Source organism: Peromyscus eremicus, chromosome 3 (genome assembly GCF_949786415.1).
Source record: "Peromyscus eremicus chromosome 3, PerEre_H2_v1, whole genome shotgun sequence".
In the NCBI taxonomy this organism is placed as follows: domain Eukaryota; kingdom Metazoa; phylum Chordata; class Mammalia; order Rodentia; family Cricetidae; genus Peromyscus; species Peromyscus eremicus.
This window is the reverse complement of record NC_081418.1, coordinates 4470756-4492397: the sequence shown is the minus strand read 5'-3', so window position 1 is coordinate 4492397 and position 21642 is coordinate 4470756.

The following is a 21642-nucleotide window of genomic DNA, read 5'->3' as shown; positions in this document are numbered from 1 at the left end:
ATTTTACATACCAGCCATAGTTCTCCCTCCCTCCCTTCCCTCCTCACACTCCCTCCCACCCGCTTCCACCCAGCCCCTCAACCACTCTTCAGAGAGGTTAGGGCCTCCTATGGGGAGTCAACAAATCCTAGCATATCAAGTTGAGGCAGGACCAAGCCCTTCACCCCTGCATCCAGGCTGAGCAAGGTATCCCACCCCAGAGAATGGGCTCCAAAATGCTAGTATGTGCACCAAGGATAAATCCTGGTCCCACTGCCAGGAGCCCCACAAAGAGACCAAGCCAAACAATTGTTACCCACATTCAGAGGGCCTAGTTTGGTCCCATGCAGGCTCCCCAGCTGTCAGTCCAGAGTCCATGAGCACTCACTAGCTCAGGTCAGCTGTCTCTGTGGGTTTCCCCATCATGATCTTGACCCCCTCCCCTTGCTCATATAATCCCTCCTCCCTCTCTTTGACTGGACTCCAGGAGCTCCACTTTGTGCTTGGCTGTGTATTTCTGCATCTGCTTCCATCAGTTACTGGATGAAGGTTCTATGATGATAATTAGGGTAGTTACCAATCTGATTACAGGAGAAGGTCAGTTCAGGTGCCTTCTCCACTATCAGGCACTCTCTCCACTCTCACCCTCCACCCCCCTACTCCACCCTGCCAACCATCCCCAACAGCATCAGAGGCCCCAGGAGGCACAGACACAATCTGCACAGATTGTTGTTTTTAACATAGTGAGCACTATAAAAGCTAAGGCTACCAAGCCAAACAACCTCAGGGTAAAGGCAAGCTTTGAATAAACTCTTGGAAACCAAGTTCTGTTGAATAGGTGATAGGGCCCTAAGGATATTCTAGTTGAGACCTGGTGAATAAATAAATGTTAGGAGCTAGTAATGACCTGAGAGAAGAAGTGGAGTTCCTATGCCCCCAGGGAATTGGGTGGTAACTTAAAAAACATCTAAAAATACCAATTATACTGGACCTTGAACATGGTTAGCAGATTCTGAGCATGACACTTTTATACTTTGCAGCATATTTAATCTTGTGTAGGACAAGTATGACCAAATCACATAACAGAGGAAGTTACATGGATTTAAATCATAGTAAACATGTAAAAAAAAAGTTCAACCTCACTATAGTGCCATCAGAGAAATACAAGTCAAAACCACATTGAGATCTCATATTCCAGCCAGGATATCAGTCATTAAGAAAACAAGAAACAACATATCCTGGGAAGGATGTGGACAAAATGGAATCTTACACACTGTTGGTGGGAACATAAACTAGTTTATCCTCTATGGAGATCAGTAGAGAAATTCCTCCTAAACCAAAACTGGGTCAGCAACATGACTGAGACATACCATTCCTTGGTATCTTATTGAAGGACTAGACATGGGTATGTTAGAGATAAATATACATCATCAATGTTTACTATAGCACTATTCACAATTGTGAAATTTTAGAACCAGCGTTGGTATCCAATAAGAGAAGGTTATGGAAATAAGATGTAGTATAGTTATACAATTGAATTACTTTCAGCCATAAAGAAAAATGAAGTTATGCTATTTGCAGGGAAAAAATGGATTAAACTGGGGAGAATCATATTAAGAAAATTAAGCTAGTCTCTGAAAGACAAATATCATGTTTTTCCTCATTCATGGTTCCTAGATACTTTTAATTCTAAGAGATAAATTAGTTTATTTTAAAATTATTTATACTTTTTTATTTTTAATTAAAATGTAATTATATCATTTCTCCTTACCTTTCCTCTCTTCAGTCCCTCCCATGTACACCTCTCTAAATTCATGATCTCTTTTTCTTTGTTATTGTTTTACACACACACACACACACACACACACACACACACACACAAATACAACCTGCTACTTGGTCCATTTAGTGTTACTTGAAAATATATGATTTCAGGGCTGACCGCTTGGTATTAATAAACCAATTCAGGTCTCATTCTTAGAAGAGACTGTCTCCTTCTCAGTATTTGATAGTTGCATATAACTCTTTTTTCATTGATGGGGCCTGTGAACCTTCACCCTTTGATATTGGCCTATCTATTTGTGATGTACTTCTTCAGGTTTTGTTTAGGCAGTCATATTGTTGACTCATTGTGGATGAAGCTCCCCTGTCATTTGGAGGAGACACAGTCTCATAGCAGAGTCCCTGGTCCTCTAGTTTTAGAATCTTTCCGTTCCATCTTCAATGATGTTCCTTGAGCCTTAAGGAAGGGATTGTGTTATAGATGTATCCTACTATCACTTGTTCTCTGCGTTTTACTGGTTGGGACTTTCTGTAATGGTCATTGTTTTAAAGAGAAGTTTTTATGATGAGTGGTGAGAGCTATATTTGGGTATAGGAATAAATACTTGGAATTCAGTTAGGAATTATGCTGACTTAGTAAACTGCTAGTAGTATGTTCTCCTCTAAGATCCATGTCCACACTATCCCTGAGGTAGTTGGCTAGGTTCCCAGTACCTGGCATAATTTCCCTCCTATTGAATAAACCTTAATTCCAATTAGAGAGTTGTTGGTAGTTTCTAGAGTTTACATAGTTACATGAAATCATGCATACACAATGAAAGTAGAAATGAATATGTCCATGGCAAAATAAGATGCAAACGAGCAAGAAAGAGAGGCATAGACAGGCATGTGGTATATGCTTGTATGAATTTTTTATTCTTACTTTAAAAGTAAAGTAAAATAATAAATCAGATATGCACTTTCATATTGAGGTACATTGTATATTGAGTCTCTGTAACTCAGTTTCATCATTTGTGGGTAAAATTTTACCCATCTTACAGAATGAGGAGTAAAATACCTAAGATTGCCTTGCAGAATATGAAAGTTCTGTGAATTTTGCCATCAGTATAGAAGCCCTTATGAGGGTTGGTAACAGAGCTGGCTTGTTTTTAAAGGAGTGAATTCATTGGAAGCTGATGCTAGTATTGTGAGTGAAATGAGTGGTCTCCAGGTCCTGGGGTGGGGACAGAACATTGCCTGTTGTGATCTCTACACTTACTAGGAAAATACATGAGAGTTAGAGCTACTTTACTCCTTTAAGATAAATCGTAGACAAACAAAACTATAATATGAGAACACTGGTGAGAGTCATATCTGCAGAGCATGGCTTCTCATCCTCAGCAAGGCTAATGTTCTACCCGTTGGATGTCTATGATATTTCTGAGTTGTGATATAAAAAACTATTGTAATGCTTTGCTGAATACCCTCAAAAGGATAGAAGTGTCCTAACTGAGAACCAAAGCTAAAGGGAAGCATGTCAGAGGCGGTTTTTTAAGAGGGTCAAGTAGTTTCGGTACTGTCCCTGAAATTGTAGGCATTGAAATTAGAAAATTCTTACTCATCAGGTTTTAATCTTCCTGGTTACAATAATGAGGATATCCTACCAAAAGTCTTATACTTAACAGTAAATGTTGTCCTATGAGCGGCCAACTGATTCCATTAATTTTGTTTATGTAACTTTGTATTAACCACATTCTATCAGGACTCCATCTGCATAGGCTGTATTTTCATACGGACTTCTGCTGACCTGACTATATATATTTCATATATACTTATAAGGGGGAGGGTTATGTTATGTAAAAGGGTGAGTTGTGGGTCTGTCTGTGTGTGTGTGTGTGTGTGTGTGTGTGTGTTAGCAAGCAAAGTTAATGTGTACATTTTTCTTATCACATGTTTAATTACTGCATGTTATTTTCTTTTCTGTCAAATTAATTACTCAATTTTAAATTTTAGGGAATTAGCTGAGTAGCTGCCTAATAAAATCCTACTCATCCTTAAGTCTTTTTTTTTTCTTTAAATTTTTTTTTATTCATTTTTACAAATCAACCACAGATCTCCCTCTCATCCCTTCTCCTGTTCTCCCCCCACACCTTTTCCCAACCCATCCCACATCCTCTCCTCCAAAATAGTAAGTCCTCCCAAGGGAGGACAGCAGAGCCTGGTACATTCAGTTGAGGCAGGACCAAGACCCTCCCCCCTGCAACAAGGGTAAGCAAGGTATCTGACCATAGGTAATGGGCTCCAGAAAGCCAGCTCATGCAACAGGGATAGATACTGGTCCCACTGCTAGGGGTCTGTCAAACATATCCAGCTACACAACTGCTTCCCGTATGCAGAGGGTCTAGTCCAGTCCCATGCAGGTTCCACAGCTGTTGGTCTAAAGTTCACGAGTTCCTATGAGCTTGGTTCATTAGTCTCCGTAGATCTCCCCTTCATGATCTTCACCACCCCCCACTGCCTCTTCCCTCTCTTTGACTGGACTCCTGGAGCTTAGCCTGGTGCTTGGTTGTGGATCTTTGCATCTGCTTCCACCAGTTACTGGATGAAGGCTCATCCTTAAGTCTTAAGTGAACATTTATCCACTGGATCAACAGATAGAAGACATAGGCATGTGTGTGTACTTTCTTTTTCTTTTTCTTTTTTTTGAAGGAGGGCACATGATGTGTAACTGTATGGGAATACATGATAGAGTATCAAATGAAGCAAGAGAGTCAATATCAGGTGACACATTGTGTGGCTTCCATTCCAGTTAGTTTGTAATCTATAGTGAGGACAGTGTATAGGCTTAAACAGTGCTACACAACTGATTTCATGTGAGAACTCAGCCGATTACAGCAGTACCTCCAGCACCCATGTAACATTGAAAACAAAAGGAAGGAATCTAGGCGAAACATTTCGTTATGGTATAGATTTGGGCTCTAGGATACAGTAGAGATGCCCCTACTACTGAGAGTATGTAGGAGGGTGAGAGGATGTGTTCTCAATTAGTTATTTCTTGTAATTATCAACCTGGAATATGTGGAACAGCCTCACACCATGGTAATTTCTATGAAAAGCCTGTGTTTGGAACTTCTCTTTTACTCCTAGCCACACTGTACAATCAAATTCTCCTTCAGCCATGCAGAATAAAATGTCTCACGAACTTCGTTCAGCAGTAGCCAAGTAACTCAGAGATCTTCCCTTGAGAACTGTGCATGTCTCCTTTTAGTGTTTGAGACACCGCAATAATTACAATTCAAAATATTTCTGCAGTAAAAGTATGGCAGGTGGTTAATCCTTGACTCACATAATGCAATTCACTGACAGCCAAATCTTTGGGGTAAACTTAGTTTCTATTTACGGGAGGGATGTGGTGGCAACAGGACTTCTACTATTAAACAATGTAATTATTGTCGATGTAATTAATGCAGATGTGCAATCAATGAAATAAAATATCTTGAGCTGATTTTTCTGCAAGGAGAATGGCCGTTCAGATGTTGAAGCATGCTTATTCTGCATGTGGCTAGAAATGAACCTAGCCAGAGGCCTTATGCACTCATATCCCTACCTCTGCAGACCATTCTTCTTCCTGCCATTTGCTTTCATCTGGGAATGGGGCACCAGTCCACCCCAATCTTCATTTTTGTTATCTGAGATAATTTTTAGCTTATTTTTCTACCTATTTCTAAGCCACTCTTTCCTGTGTCTTACCTGTAAGCATGTGTCTTGAGGGTTGTTTTAAATTAGCTGTCCTCAGTAAAACTGTAAGACTTCCTCTGAGGGGGAGATTGCAAAGTGGTCACCCCGTTACTGCTGTGGCGTGATAGAGGCCCATGGTGCATGAAAAGTGCCTTCAGAACCACTATGTAAAATGTCACCATGGTGTAAAATTCATGTAAGTCTACTGACCCACCTCTTTCAACCCGCACAGCTAAGGTTACAGAAAATCAATTAAATATTGGGAAAATGAAAAATGACTCAGGACTTTAATTAATGGATTTAATTGCAAGATTAAGAGAGTGAGCATATTCCACACATTTTCTGCTTTCCCTAAAAATGCACCCCCATCTTGCTTTATTTGCTTTTTCAGACGCTTCCTATATTTAACACTCACAGTTTTAAAATTTTATGCAAATGGTTAAAATTCATTCTACTGTATGTAAATCTACCCAGATTTCATAAAACCAGATTGTTATTTGGTTTGTGCTTTGTTTCTTAGAATTATTTCAATCTTAACTATAGCAACTTCAATACAGAGCCAGCAAAGATCATGCATTACTCTATATTTTATTGCTTTGTTCTTAGTTGAGCAGGGCTTATAATATTAGTTCTGTAGAAGAGATGCACCTGGGTAGTTATAAGTTTGAGTCTTAAGGCTTTCATGTGGTTTGTATCCCAGAAGTTCACGTGCTAGAAGTTTGTCACCGTTGAGTGTTATTAAGACGGTCAATTATTTTAAGGATTGAGACCTAGTGGAGGTAATTAGATCACTGAGTTGTCCCTTCATGAATGGACCAATGCTGTCTCACAGTAGTGGGTGATGTCTCATGTGACTACATTAGTTCTTCCCAGAATGGGTTGTTCCAGAGCTAGGCCATCCCATGCATTTGACCCTTTCCAATCTTTCCCATGCCATGATGCAGTAGGGGCTTCATTACAACCAGCACCATGTGTTTGCACCTCTCAGGCACCAAAATCTTAGGGAAACCTTTAACTTTTCAAGAAACCTCTAACCTTAAAATAAATATATAATATATTTTTATGACTATATCCAGTCCCCAATCTCTTGTTGCGGTGACTCAAAAGGAACTGAGATATTCGATGAGTTCCCCCTTTCTTGGTGTACTTAGCAGCCACTTCCTTTCCCCACCAAAGAGGAGACTCTCCTTGGCCATCTTGAACTTAAGGCAGTCTCAATGTTTGTAATATTCAAGGTTCATTTATTATATCACATTCAGGGATAATGTTACTCCTCATAATACAAACCAAAGTGCATTTACAGCAAGATGAATCCTAGGGCAAACTGTTAATCCCTTAGTCAGTTCTTGAAGATCATTATTAGCGATTAGAAATTTGTTTCTCTTCTGTATGTATGTGCCTGTCATCATAAAAATGATAGAAGCCACAGGGACCATTTCATTGTTCATCAGTGCAAAACAAAGTACCCTGTCTTGGCATGCTAGCCATTAATTTCATTTAGAATGATAAAGAAATCAATTAATTTTAATAAAATTCATATTCAAGTAGAGGAAACTTCCAAATATGATATATGAGGAAAAGACCTATGAAGTTTTTTTTTTTTTTTATCATATTTGCACCTTGAACTGGAAGGCTTTTGGAACCTGAGTAAACCTGTGGCCAGAAATGTCAGTTCATTATGGATGAAACACAAGGAGTCTATTGCTTTTCATTCTGTAATTGGTGATAAAGCTTGGAAGCAAGATTATAATTTTCAATCATGCTCCATGCAGTGCCTGGAAAGCATGATTATCAATATATACAGAACATAATCAGCATTAAGTTTTCATTTGGGGGTTACAGTAGTGTTAACTTGACATAATCACCATTATAGCTGCATACTCCTTCCTAAAGTCAGAATAGCTAGAAAGACTCTCGCAATTAGAGCTGTGCTCATTAGCACACTTATATCTATACTTTTCCCCAACTCATTAATACTATTCTCACTTTCCAATGCCTGAAGTCACAAAGTCAAGTAAAGTTATTAAATAAAGTTTCACCTTCTTGCCTTGGAGAAGGTGACATGTTTATCCATCCCTGACAGACTGTGGGGAGCTTCCATGAAAACACCTTCCATACCTTGCCTTGTATTTCTTATCAAGCTCTCAACTTGGTGGATGCTCATTCCTTCCTTCTTTGGCTCTGGGTTGCCCATCTCCTTGAGATCTTTTGTCCTTTCCTGATATCCTAAGTATTCACATATCAGTTTGCATACTACAATATTTCCTAATTAAAGAGGGAAAAGGTGGTATAGTGAGATATTAATTGAGAAGACAGTGAAGGAATGTGGAAGCACCTGGCTAGTGTGATAAACAGCCTTCCAATAAAAGACAAGATAGCATTGGTGTTTGAACCTGGGCTTCAAACTGGTGTTTGAACCAGTTTTCAAAGTCTCTTCATTTTGTGGGACTTTGCTTATCTTGATAATGAGGACATTACACAACTATTGTTTTCTCGAGCTTTAATATGCTAAATTGGAAGGAAGAGTTGATTAGAATAGACAAGAGATACAAAAAAATATAATGATAGATTTCATGAGGAAGCAATGGGCCAATTTCCCCTGAGCAAATCAGACTATCATTGAGTTCCCAGAGACTTTTACTTTTGTGTATTTATTTAAAGAAAGTGATTTTAATGATATATTTGTGGGAAAAAGAATAAGAATAACATAGCTTTATAGTTTTATTTCCAGGATAAAGACTACACTTTTATTTATCTTCTTTGTGGCAATGTTAAGATTAATTCGCGTTCATGAAAAAAATAATTGGAAATGAAAAATGTCATCTAATTGCTAAACAGTGTATCTTCAGCTTTAATTTCTTTAAAAAGCATATCTCTACATTAGTCTTTGGAAGTGTTCTCTGATATGTATCACAGAGTGTATAAACACAGTGAGGTAACTGACTGGATGTGACAAAATATAGTGCGGGTAAAGTCCTCCTGTCATCGCCAAAGACTAATGGGGCTGCATGGAGAGAACTACCTGGAACTTTCTACATGGATATTTTCACAAAGCTATGCAATTGAATTAACAAAGACAACCTTCCTACTTCCAATAATTAAGTGTTCTACAAATCAAAATCAAATTATAAATATATACATGCCCAGCAAGCTGTCACAGGCTCTCCTAATTAATCTGCCAAGACTTAAAAGTATGGAGTAATATAAAGCGAGCTCTATTGCTACAGGGAAGGAAAAGTTGAGACTTAATTTCAACAAAAGTGACTATAAGTGAGCCATATTAAAGAAAACAATATCAAATAAGTAGTGCTTACCTAGTTAAAAATACAATTGTACTCCACAAGTTAGGAGGATAACCTTACCTAAATGGAAGATGCCCTACCCAAACTCTAGTCCCTTATTTCCTACCTAATTTGAGATTGACAATGGTGATACATCCAGTAGTTCTTTCATTATTCATGGTTTTTGGGGGTGTTTTCATATGAAGTTTAAAATTATGTTTTCAATAACTGTGATAGTTGTGTTGGAATTTTATGGGGATTGCATTGAGTTTATAGATTGCTTTTGGTAGGATGGCCATTTTGTTATATTAATCCTAATAGTCCATAAGAAGGTAGTCTTTATATCTCCCAATACCTTCTTCAATCCAGGGCTTGTGCAGTTCTACGTGGGCCCATGTAAATAATTCAGACTTATTTTCTTTTTCTCAGAGTTCAAGTTCTTTTTGGCAGTCACAGACTTGGAGACTGGGATGTAAGCTTCTCCAGGCCAGTAGATGGAGACATTATTAAGCCTGTCAATGTGGGAAAGTTTCAGCTCCCAGAAGCATACAAAACATTCCAGATAATACAGAGAATCATATAGAATATATTCAGAGTCAGAGTGTCTGGCTTGTTGCTGGCTTTGGATGTGTGAGTAGTCCTGTCAGCTGCAATGATTGGTTGGCATTTGTCATTTCATTCTCTCAACAACCATTTGGTCCCATGACAAAAAGCTTTCCAGGGAAGACAACTGAATTTCTTTTGCCCACAAGAGTCCGGGCCTATATTTACCTTACTCCTTTTCACCATCATTATTGTTCTTATCATTATAACTTCTGTAAGTTTAATTATTTGTCACTTTACAGTGACACTATCAAGAGGCGGCTCAATACATGCTTTCATGTAAGTGTTTAGAATATTCCAAGGGGAGGTTCACTCATTAAAGCCTTTCATTTATCACTCACTATGAGCCAAATGTGATGCCATGCATTGGGACTGAGATAGGTAGCCAAGTGAATAAAGGTCCTGTCCTCATGTAATTTTTGTTTATGTGTGGCATGGAAAGAAAAGTATAAAAAACTGGGGGATGATCAATACTGCTAAGTGTGTGTTCACATACAAGTAAGTTGCTCTGATGTTTTAAACAGGATTAGTAGAGAAGGTAGCTCATAAGAGAAGGACGCTATGGTAGCATATGAAGGATGGACAATTCCTGCTACACAAAATTATGGAGTGAGTTTGCACCTTTCATGTTATGCTGAAATCTCAAGTCAAAACTTGTTCTGAACAATTACCAGTAGAAAGCCACATAAAGCCATTTACAATTTATTTATATGTTCAGGAGTGTGTGGCCTACACACAGTAAAAACTAAAATAAAAAAAAAACTGCATACTATAATAAAGGCAATATATAGCAAACCAATAGCCAACATCAAATGGAGAGAAACTTAAAGCGATTCCACTAAAAGCAAGGAAAAGACAAGGCTGTCCACTCTCTCCATATCTATTAAATATAGTATTTGAAGTTTTACCTAGAGCAATAAGACAACTGAAGGAGATCAAGGGGATACAAATTGGAAAGGAAGAAGCCAAAGTATCATTATTCACAGGTAATATGATAGTATACATAAGCAACCCCAAAAATTCTACCAGGGAACTCCTACAGCTGATAAACACCTTCAGCAAAATGGCTGGAACAAAACTAACTCAAAAAATAGTTATCCCTCCTGTATACAAATAATCAATGGGCTGAGAAAGAAATTAGGGAAAGAACACCCTTAATAATAGCCACAAATAATATAAAATATCTTGGTGTAACTCTAACCAAGCAAGTAAAAGACCCGTATGACAAGAATTTTAAGTCTTTGAAGAAAGAAATTACAGAAGGTATCAGAAATTGGAAAGATTTCCCATGTTCATGGATTAGTAGTATTAACCTAATAAAAATGGCCATCTAACCAAAAGCAATCTATAAATTGAACACAATTCCCATCAAAATCCCAACACAATTCTTACAGAACTTGAAAGAAAAGTACTGAACTTCATACGGAAAAACAAAAACCCAAGATAGTTAAAACAATCCTGTCCAACAAAAGAACTTCTGGAGGTATCACCATCCCTGATTTCAAACTGTACTACAGAGCAATAGTAATTAAAACCACATGGTATTTTCATGAAAACAGGCAGGTTGATCAACAGAACCAAAGTGAAGACCCAGTCGTTAAATCACATACCTATGGACACCTGATTTTTAATAAAGAAGCCAGAAATATACAATGGAAAAAGAAAATGTCTTCAACAAATGGTGCTGGTCTAACTGGATGTTGGTATGTAGAAGAATGCAAATAAATCCATATTTACCACCCTGCACAAAGCTCAAGTACAAGTGAATCAAAGACTTCAACATAAAAGTAGATGCACTGAACCTGACAGAAGAGAAAATGGGGAATAGCCTTGAATGATTTGCCACAGGAGGCAACTTCCTGAACAGAACACCAACATCGTAGGCGTGAAGTTCAACAATTAATAAATGCAACCTTATGAAACTGAAAAGCTCTGTAAGGCAAAAGACATTGTTAAAAGGACAAAATGGCAGCCTACAGAATGGAAAAAGATCTTCACCAACCCTGGATCTGACAGAGGACTAATTTCTAAAATATATGAAGAACTCAAAAAATTGAATACCAACAAACCAAATACTTCAATTGAAAAGTGGGCTACAAATCTAAAGAGAGAACTCTCAAGAGAGGAATCTCAAATGGCTGAGAAATGCAAATCAAAACAACTCTGAGATACCTTCTTACACCTGTCAGAATGGCTAAGATCAAAAACACAAGTGACAGCGCATGCTGGAGAGGATGTGGAGCAAAGAGAATACCTCCTACACTGTTGGAGGGTATGCAAACATGTACAGCCACTTTGGAAATCAATATGGCAGTTTCTCAGAAAATTGGGAATCAACCTACCTCAAGACCCACCTATACCACTCCCAGGCATATACTCAAAGGATGCTCAATTGTAGCTGAAGTTTTTCCTGTGCTCGCCCGGTACCAAGGACCCCACAGCCACTTATAAAATAAGCACTCAGAAACTTATATTAATTATAAACTGCATGGTAAAGTAGGTTGATTATAAATGCAATCTCTTTCTAAAAAAATGAGGGGGGGAAGTGCTGGAGATGTCTTTCTGTATGCTGTGAATGTGTTTCTCTGATTGGTTAATAAATAAAATGCTGATTGGCCAGTAGCCAGGCAGGAAATATAGTATAGGAGGGATAAGCAGAGAGGAGAATTCTGGGAAGTAGAAGGTTGAGTCAGGAGATGCTGCCTGCCACCACCATGAGAAGCAAGATGTAAAGTACTGGTAAGCCACAAGCAATGTGGCAACTTATAGATTAATAGAAATGGGTTAATTTAAGATATAAGAACTAGATAGCAAGGAGCCTGCCATGGCCATACAGTTTATAAGTAATATAAGTCTCTGTATGTTTACTTAGGTCTGAGTGGCTGCAGGAGCTGGGTGGACACAGGAATACTTTAGCTACACTCAATCATAACACAAGGACTCTTGTTCAACTATGTTCACGGCAGCTTTATTCTTAATAGCCAGAATCCTGAAACAACACAGATGTCCTTCAACTGAAGAATGGATAAAGAAAATGTGGTACATTTACACAATGGAATATTCTAAACCTGTTAGAAACAATAGCATCGCGAAATTTGAAGGCAATGGATGGAACTAGAATCGTCCTGTGTGAGATAATTCAAACCCAGAAAGACAAACATGGTATGTACTCACTTGTAGGTGGATATTAGCCATAAACTAAAGGATAACCATGCTACGATCCATATACCAGATGGGGAAGAGGCATCTAGAAGGGGGTCCATGGGAACAGGAGGGATCAGGTGCAGGGGATGAACAGAGCAAATACTGGGAAAGACAACTGGAATCAGAGACATCTCTGGGATGAGCTAAAAACCCTGTACAATGGAAACTCCCAGAAATTATCTATATCTATATCTATATCTATATCTATATCTATATCTATATCTGTATCTGTATCTCTATCTCTATCTCTATCTCTATCTCTATATCTATCTATCTATCTATCTATCTATCTATCTATATATATATATATATATATATATATATATATATATATATATAGAGAGAGAGAGAGAGAGAGAGAGAGAGAGCCTGAACCAGCCATCTCCTATAACCAGGAAAGACTTTATAGTGGAGGGATTGGGACCCCAACACTGCCACATAACCTTTGACCTACAATTTGCTCAGCCTACAAGATATGCTTGGGTAAAAGTGGCCCAGAATTATAGAGTGGACAACCAATAACTGGTTCAATTGATACCTATACCATAAAAGGGAGCTCACCCCTGATACTGACAGAGGGTCATGACCCAGAGGCTAGACAGCCTAGAGACATAGGAAAGAACTGAAAATGACTGGCAAAAAAAAAAAAAAAAAAAAACAGTGAAATGATTCCTAGGCTATGCTCGTATATCATTGCCTAGCCTAATTGCCATCAGAGAGTCTTCACCCAGCAACTGATAGGAACAGATGCAGAGAGGAACAACTAAACTTTAGTGAACTTTGGGAATCCTACCAAAGAGGTGGAGGAAGGACTGTGAGAACCAGAGGGGCCAAGGACACCACAAGAAATGACAGAATCAACTAACCTGGGCTCATAGGGGCTCACAGAGACTGAACTGACAACAGGGAGCCTGCATAGGACTGGCCTAGGCCCTCTGCACATATCTTACAGTTATATAGCTTGGTCTTCTTGTGGGACTCCTGAGAGTGGGGGCACGGCTGTCTCTGACTCTATCACCTACTTTTGGGACCCTTTCCTCTTACTGGGTTGCCTTGTTCAGCCTTAATAGGAAAGGAGGTGCCTAGTCTTACTGCAACTTGATATACCATGGCTGTTTGATATCCATGGGAGGCCTGCCCTTTCCTGAAAAATAAGGAGGAGGAGTGGATGAAGGTGGCAGAAAAGAGGAGGATGAGAGGAGGGACTGGACAAAGTGGCAGGAGGGAGGGGGAAATGTGATTGTGTGGGAAATAATTAATCAATTAAAATAAATAAAAAGAAACAATATATGTTTTAATAAAAATTACAAATTAGATGAGTGTATTATCTAACTAGAAAAATCAGACACAAGAAAATGAAGAGATGAGAGTCCTCCAAACTGCAGATTAATAAAATAATATGAAAGATATTATAAATCAATTACATATAAATATATTTAGGAAATGTGAAATAAACACTATACTGTAATAGAATACTGTGGTGAGAGTCTGATGGGAATCAGAGACAAATAAATACTTTTAGAAGTAAAAAATATCACTATGTAAACGACAATTTCCTTAAGGGGTTTGAAATGCTGTCAGAATTTCAGCACAGAGAGATGAAGAGATGAAATCCAAAAGAGAAGTTAAGATATGGAGTGGAGAAGGGCAGAATTTTATCATAGTCTATTAAGAATTTTGGGAGACACTAGGGAGCAAAATGGAAGGTAATAACACTCAAGGAGATAACGCCTAAGAATAAGGAAGGAGATATAATTCTTGTATCTTGCTCCTGATTGGCATTCATAAAAAATAAGTCATTCTAGAACTCAGAAAAATTTCTGAAGTTCCAAGCAAAAAGTTCTTCAAGGCAGCACAGCTTCAATAATTGATTATGAAGAATCAATCAATGATCAACAATGAATTTTTCAACAACCAAAAATAATAAGAAAATAAAATCTTCAAAGAACTGAAATAAAATAATTTGTGTGCTTTGAATTTTATCCACAACCCACTGAGAACTCAAGAACCAGGACACTAAGACATTTAGACCACCAAAGACTAAAGTGATTTTTAGAACTAACAGATAAATCCTTGTCTGAAAATTCACTGTATTACTGTAAGAAAAACTGAACTATGAAGGGTATAGAATCCACAAAAAAAAAAAGATGTGTTTTTCAGAGATGTGGAGAACTAGTAATGGACAGAAAATTTTAGCATAAATAAAGCTAACTGTGAAACAAAAAGCACGAAACTAATTCAGAGATGTTTAAATATCAAGGCTCGAGAACCATCATCAGGGTTGAAATAAATGTACCTTTGGTCTGAATTTAGTTTTCTTCCTGCTTCACTTCACTGCATTTATTAGACAGAACCTCTGAGTTGAACAAGCCTCTACATTATTGATTGTGATGGACAAGGGCATGGTCTGCAATACAAAAACCAGGCAGATATTAGCTTTAAAATGCTGCTTGAATCTCAGAACCATTTACATGGATGTATGATTTTTGCTGCTTTGTTTTTATATACTGTAGTCTTAGATATTGTTATAGGTGATATTTATCACTTATTCTTTGGCAAATGATATACAAGCATTTTACCTGATTCAACTCATTTATTCCTGGCTTCTAAATTTCTTTATCGTGTTTTACAAGTGAAGAGATTTCCTGGCTTGCCTACAACACAGAACCAACAGTGCTCACATTTATGCCTAGGCAGCCAAGCTTGGAGATGTTTTGCTGTCTTGATCACTTAAGCGAAAATGCATCTCGTGGGTGTAGGTCCAGATACCTTCAAGTAATGTCTTAGATGGCATTAAACAAGATAGAGAAAGGGGCTATTTTTCCCTCGTGGTTCATCTCAGGGGTAAGAATCTCTTCTCTCACTAAAAGAGGTATATGATTTTTCAAGGGTTTTATGCCGAGTCATGGATATTATAAGAAGTCTAGTCAGTTCACTTCCTACCATAACTGAAGTAATCCTTGTCTTTTCGATAGCCTGATATGCTAGAGTGCATTCATTTTCTAGCCAAACCCAAACTGAGTAACGGGAATAAATCCGACTTGCTTTGGTTTATAACAGCGCATTGTTGAGATTGGTTTCCTAGTATCTGTTGATTGTAGGTGGATCTGCTGGAGACAGATGTTGATCTATAGTTCTCAGATAATGTCTTCTTGATTTGGCTAGCAGAATGATGCTAGGCTAGTGTCACATGAAGTACTATGTGAGATCTTGGATTTTCATTCTTTGATAGTTATTATTGTTGACAATTTCTTAATAGACATGGATTTGCTGAAGTTTTTCTTCTGAGTTCATAGTTCATGTTTCTTCCAAGAAATTGCTACATATCATGTAAGTTATCAAATATCACTGTGTTGTTTATATTATTCCTTTATTGTCATTCTAGTTATTATTATTATTGAGGTAAGGTATCACTGTATAGGTTAGGATGCCTTTGAACTCGGGATCAATCCTCTGCCTCATATTCCTGATCACTAAGATTGCAGGGGCTCACCAAGTCTAGTTTATTATCTTTTTGTGTTCCTACAATCAGCACTGATGGCATTCCTTTCTTATCTGACATTTGTAGTTTGTGTCTTTCTTAATTAATTCTGTCAGAAATTTATCTATTTAAATGATCAAAAAGTGCATGTGTGTGCTGGGAAGGTGCTCATTGGATAAAGGTACTTTCCTTGCACCCTGGCTGTCTGAGTTTGATCCCATTGTGGAAGGAGAGAACCAAGTCCTCAAAGCTGTGATCTCCACATGCCTGCCAGGCCATGCACACATGAGTGTGTGCACACACACACACACACACGCATAGATGCATGCACACATGCACACACGCACACAAATACAAACATACACACATACACGCATGCACACACACACATAACGCACACATGCACACATACACATACACAATTAAATGCTTTTGGATTTATTTTTAAAGTATTGTTTCTTATTTTCAACTTTCTTTGTACCTGCTGTAATTTTGACTATTTTTTGGTAATAGAAGGTCAGTACAGTCCTAACGTGAAGGTTGCGGAATCCCCTTAGATTTCTCTTCAGGTGCATGTATTTATTACTGTCAGTTCCCCTTTAAGTGTTACTGGCACTGCATACCATAAATTTTGATAAATTGTATTTCTATTTTCATTTTGTTCAAAACATTTTAAATGTGTCTTCAGAGACTTCCAATTTGGGCATGTGTGTTATTTTGCAATATGCTATTTAATCTACAAATATTTGGGCAATTTATACCTGTCTGTTGTTACTACTACTCAGTTTAATCTTACTATGGTCAGAGTCTATGCTTTGTACTAGTCTTCTTGTTTACTAACAGGTGTTTGGAGGCCACATTGCTGTCATTCATGTGAATGTTCTGTGTGAGCTTGAAAACACTGTTTCTTCCGGTCTTACTTGGATGGAATATTCTAAAAATGTCAATTAGATCAAATTGATTGATGGTGCTATTCAGGCCAACGGTATCTTTACTGATTTTCTGCCTTCTTGATCTCTCAATTATTGGCAGAGATTGGTTTTGTAGACTTTCACTCTAGAATGTGCTGTCTATTTCTCTTCTCCGCCATTAGCTTTGGCCTTATAGGTTTTCATGTTCTTTGGCTAGATACATAATATTTTTCTCAAAGAATTAATTTCATTATTATTAGCTATTTCATTGTTTTCCTTACTTTGAATTCAGCTTTCAGTTAAAGTTTGTTGTTTATTAATAGACTGTACATGCTCTAAATAGAGACAAAATTCTTGCTTAAGCTTAAAATATTTTCAAAACACACAATCTGTTCAATAGAAGCCAAAAACCAAAAACATGCAGTTAGCTGGGGCGTTTCAACCTGGAATTTCTAGAAGTGGGCTGGATACTTTCCCATGGGACTTTTCATGGAGGGTGTACAAAAGGCAAGGTGTGTGTGTGTGTGTGTGTGTGTGTGTGTGTGTGTGTGTGTGACTAAACCAAAGATGGCTCCATCTGAGACAAGATGGAGGAACCTTTGCTCTGTCGCACTAAGAACAGGAATGCAGAATAATATAATGTTTAATTATGCATACACACATTATATGCTTCATAAATAAGGAGAAGAATATGATTAGTATAAAACCTTCTATGGCTAGGAAGCTATCTCAGTGGGTAAACTACCTGTCACATGTCTGTTTCACAAGCATAAAAACTGGAATTCAGATCCATGAAAGCCAAACATGCATCTGTAACCCCAGAGCTGGGAGGGGCTGAAAAATTTGGGCCACCAGAGCATGCTGTCCAACTAGTCTAGTCAATCACTGAGCCAGGATCAGAGACTAGCCAATCAGTGAGCCCCATGTTCAGAGATTCAGTGAGAAACCATGCCTTAAAAATAAGTCGAGGCACTACCTATGATGGACACCTCGCACAGCCTTAAGGCAGGGGGAGGGGCTTGGACCTGCCTCTACTAAATGTACCTCCCCATGGGAGGCTTACCTTCTTATAGGAGAGAATGGGGGGTGGGTTGGTAGGAGGAGGCTGGAGGGGCAGGAGGAGGGAAGAGGGGGATCTTTGATTGGTATGTAAAATGAAGAAAATATTTTTCTTAATAAAAATATATTAAAAAATAAGGCAGAGAAGCAATTGAATTAGGCATCTAATCTGGTCTCCACAGGCTCACCCACACACAGAATATACACTCACATACATACTACATACACAGACACAGACACACAGATACACACACACACACACACACACACACACACACACACACACACACCCCATAAATTTAAAAAGAAAAACATTTTCTAAATTCCCAGAAGATATATTTTATTTTCCAATGTGTATAAAATGAGTAATTATTACTACTACTTGAATATGCAAATTTATGATGGGCTACATTAAAGGGGTGACTTTGATCTTTATAGGTGACATGGGGTTTTTAACTGGTCCATGGTTATTAAAGTAAATGGAATTAAAAATGAAGCTTTCTCACTTTTCTAATTGGGATTGGATTGCAAATGTGTTGTTAACAGTTAACCCCTGTGAGTTATATTTTATTTCTTTTCATTGGCTAATAGGAGTTGATCTTTTAAAGTATATCTAAGGTTCAAAAAGTCAGATGTTAGAGTGAAAAATCACTAACAGTAGAGGGAAAATTATTCCAATTGCTCTTTTTCAGCCTTGTTTTAAATCCTCTTTTTGTGGCCAGAGGTGATGGCTCATGCCTATAGTGCAGGCATTTGGGAGACTGAAGCAAGAGAATCACTACAAGCTGTAGGCGGGCCTGGCCTACATAGTGAGTGCAAACCTCCAAATAAGTCACAAAATAAGGGATTTACTGCTTAAATCCTTATAGCTCTAAGTGCGACAAAGAGACATTAGATTTTGTTTTCCCACTGCACACATCAGAATACATTCTTACTTGTCCTACAATAAAACTGTCATGAATTATAAGGAAGATAGACACTCAAAAGAAACATGTAGAATATGTTTAGAAGTACATATAAGCTGACCAAATATCACAGAACAAGTGGAAAGGAGTTTTATTCTTTGAGAAAAGCAGTGTCCCAAAGTGAAAGAGGAGACCCTGTCCAGAATTTGATGCTCATAGCATTTGTCCTTGTGCTTGCTACAAGCTAGATGCAGGAACATGTTCCCAGGGCACAGCTTAGACATCCAAAAATAGCAGAAGGAAGAGAGCTGATGTGAAGGGGTGATGAATAGTCAGAGGTGGCCTTGAGAAGCTGGTGAACCTGAGAAGTGCCTTGTGATGCAGAATTTCAAGATGCAAGCGCACAGTAGGGGAGCACCCAGAACAAGCTCTTTCATTCCGGAGTGAGTGTCCTTCTTGTTATGCGATTACTTCTGCAACTTCTCTCCACAGGCTGCATTTGCAAGGAAGAGGAAAAGGAGGAAATAAAACTTACTGAGGAAATTTACTTCTATCATAGATTTTATGATTAAGAAAATAACTAATAAAAAGAAACCTCTAGTAGCAAATTCTGCAGAATCCATCATAGCCAATATGCAGTTGCAATTTATCATGAAAGCTAAGGCTTCTGGGCTCCTCACACAGAGAACCAGCAAGCTATCCATCACTGTTCCATCAGCTGAACTAATGACATTGTAAACCGGCCCCTCTCTAATATTTGTTCATCATTTGATGTCTACAGAAATAGATATAAGTACTGTAAATGCAGAAGGAGCAACACCTATAGAGAAAAGAAAAGTAAGTTTCAGGGAGACAATTATTATACCTAGAATAACATACAAAATTATCTATTGTTTCTCTGAAATAGGAGAAATCAAAGTGTGTGCTTTGCAACTAGCATGAAACGTGCCTTCGCATGGCTTAAGTCTAACATTGCCACAGAATCAAAACTCTGTTGAACACACTGTGTCCCTGAGAGGCCTTATAACCACTGGAACAGCTTGCAAACCTGCTTTAATTAGAATTTGACAGAGCAACAGCGACCATTTGGAGTGTCAGTTCTAATGCTCGGATTGCTTTGGGTGAAATAATCACCATACAGGCCAAACTTATCTAAAAGAGCACTATATATGCAGAATCAAAGCCTACATGTCCTTACTTCCCTTGATTTTATCAATAAACTATTCCCCAAATAAATACTGGCCTCTGCTCTGATGACATCAGGGAAAAAAATCTTTGTGAATTTGTTAGGGAATATGCCACACATTCCACCTGACTGCTGGAGGCATGTGATACCACCATCTGCATAATCCATTAGAATATGTTTTTATGGATAACAAGTCATATAGTCTGTTATATCTATATGATTCAAATAACTGGAATATTTCCAGATATGTATGTGCCTCAATTCTGTAATTTTTTTATTGTAAATGGTAAGAGGAGTTAGGCTGGAGGAGATAATTTAAGCTATAGATTAAATTTCTTGCATTTTGTTTCTACCTTTAGAATGCATAAGATATACATGTTATAAAATTTTTCAAAAATAAAATTGGTAAGAAACAAAAGTTTTTATTATGATATGGTCACTATTTGAATGGGTATTTCAGAAATGTTAAATAAGAATTTAATCAAGTTTACTATAATAGCAACACAAAATTTCCTTTAAAGAGGGGCTTTTGGTATTTTGTTTTTTGTTTTTATTTAAGGAAGTGTATTTTATTTGAGAATTTAAGCACTTTTAAAATCACTGATCAGATATGTTTTGCCAAATAAGCCTGATTGCTCCTTCCACATCCCCACTTACAGACAGAGAATTGTACACTATCTAAAGTATAGATTCTGAAATATCAAGTTAATACTTACATATGCAAAGAAATAAAAGCTAACCATTCTTTAGGTTTCATTCTCTGAGATTTTGGGCCCATGCCATTGCTTCTTTTTAAGAACTGTATTTTAAATATTTGAATATTTTTGAAATATTTGAAATACTCAAAAGAGAGACCTTTGATTTATAAGTTCTCAATCTCATGATGAACATATTTCTACTTTATAATGAGTATATATATATATATATATATATATATATATATATATAATTGTAAACTATGCTTAAATAATTTTTTTTCTATTTATAATTAGAAATTTTAAGAAACCAGAAACTTTCCATGTAATATTTCTGCCTGGGTATTTTCACTCAGAACATACTGGATATTTTAAGGGTTTTTTTTTACTGTATGTTCTCATTTATTATCATAAAGGACTTCATTTTTCAGCTGAAGAATGGTGACCTCAGAAGATTAAATCATGTACAATAGGAATTTGATCACACATAGTTTGCCTTTAAAATAGGCATTCTAGTCTCCTAATGAACTATATGCAGTATATAATGCTGTGGGATGTTCTGTATGCTGTGAATATGTGTTGCTCTGATTGGTTGATAAATAAAACGCTGATTGGCCAGTAGCCAGGCAGGAAGTATAGGCGGGATAAGCAGAGAGGAGAATTCTAGAAAAGGAAGGCTGGGTCAGCAGATGCCAGCCCACTGTCCAGGGAGCAGCATGTAATGGCATACAGGTAAAGCCACAGAACATGTAGCAACATATAGAACAGAAATGGGCTGAGTTTAAATGTAAGAGCTAGTCACTAGTAGGCCTGAGCTAATGGCCAAGCAGTTTTAATTA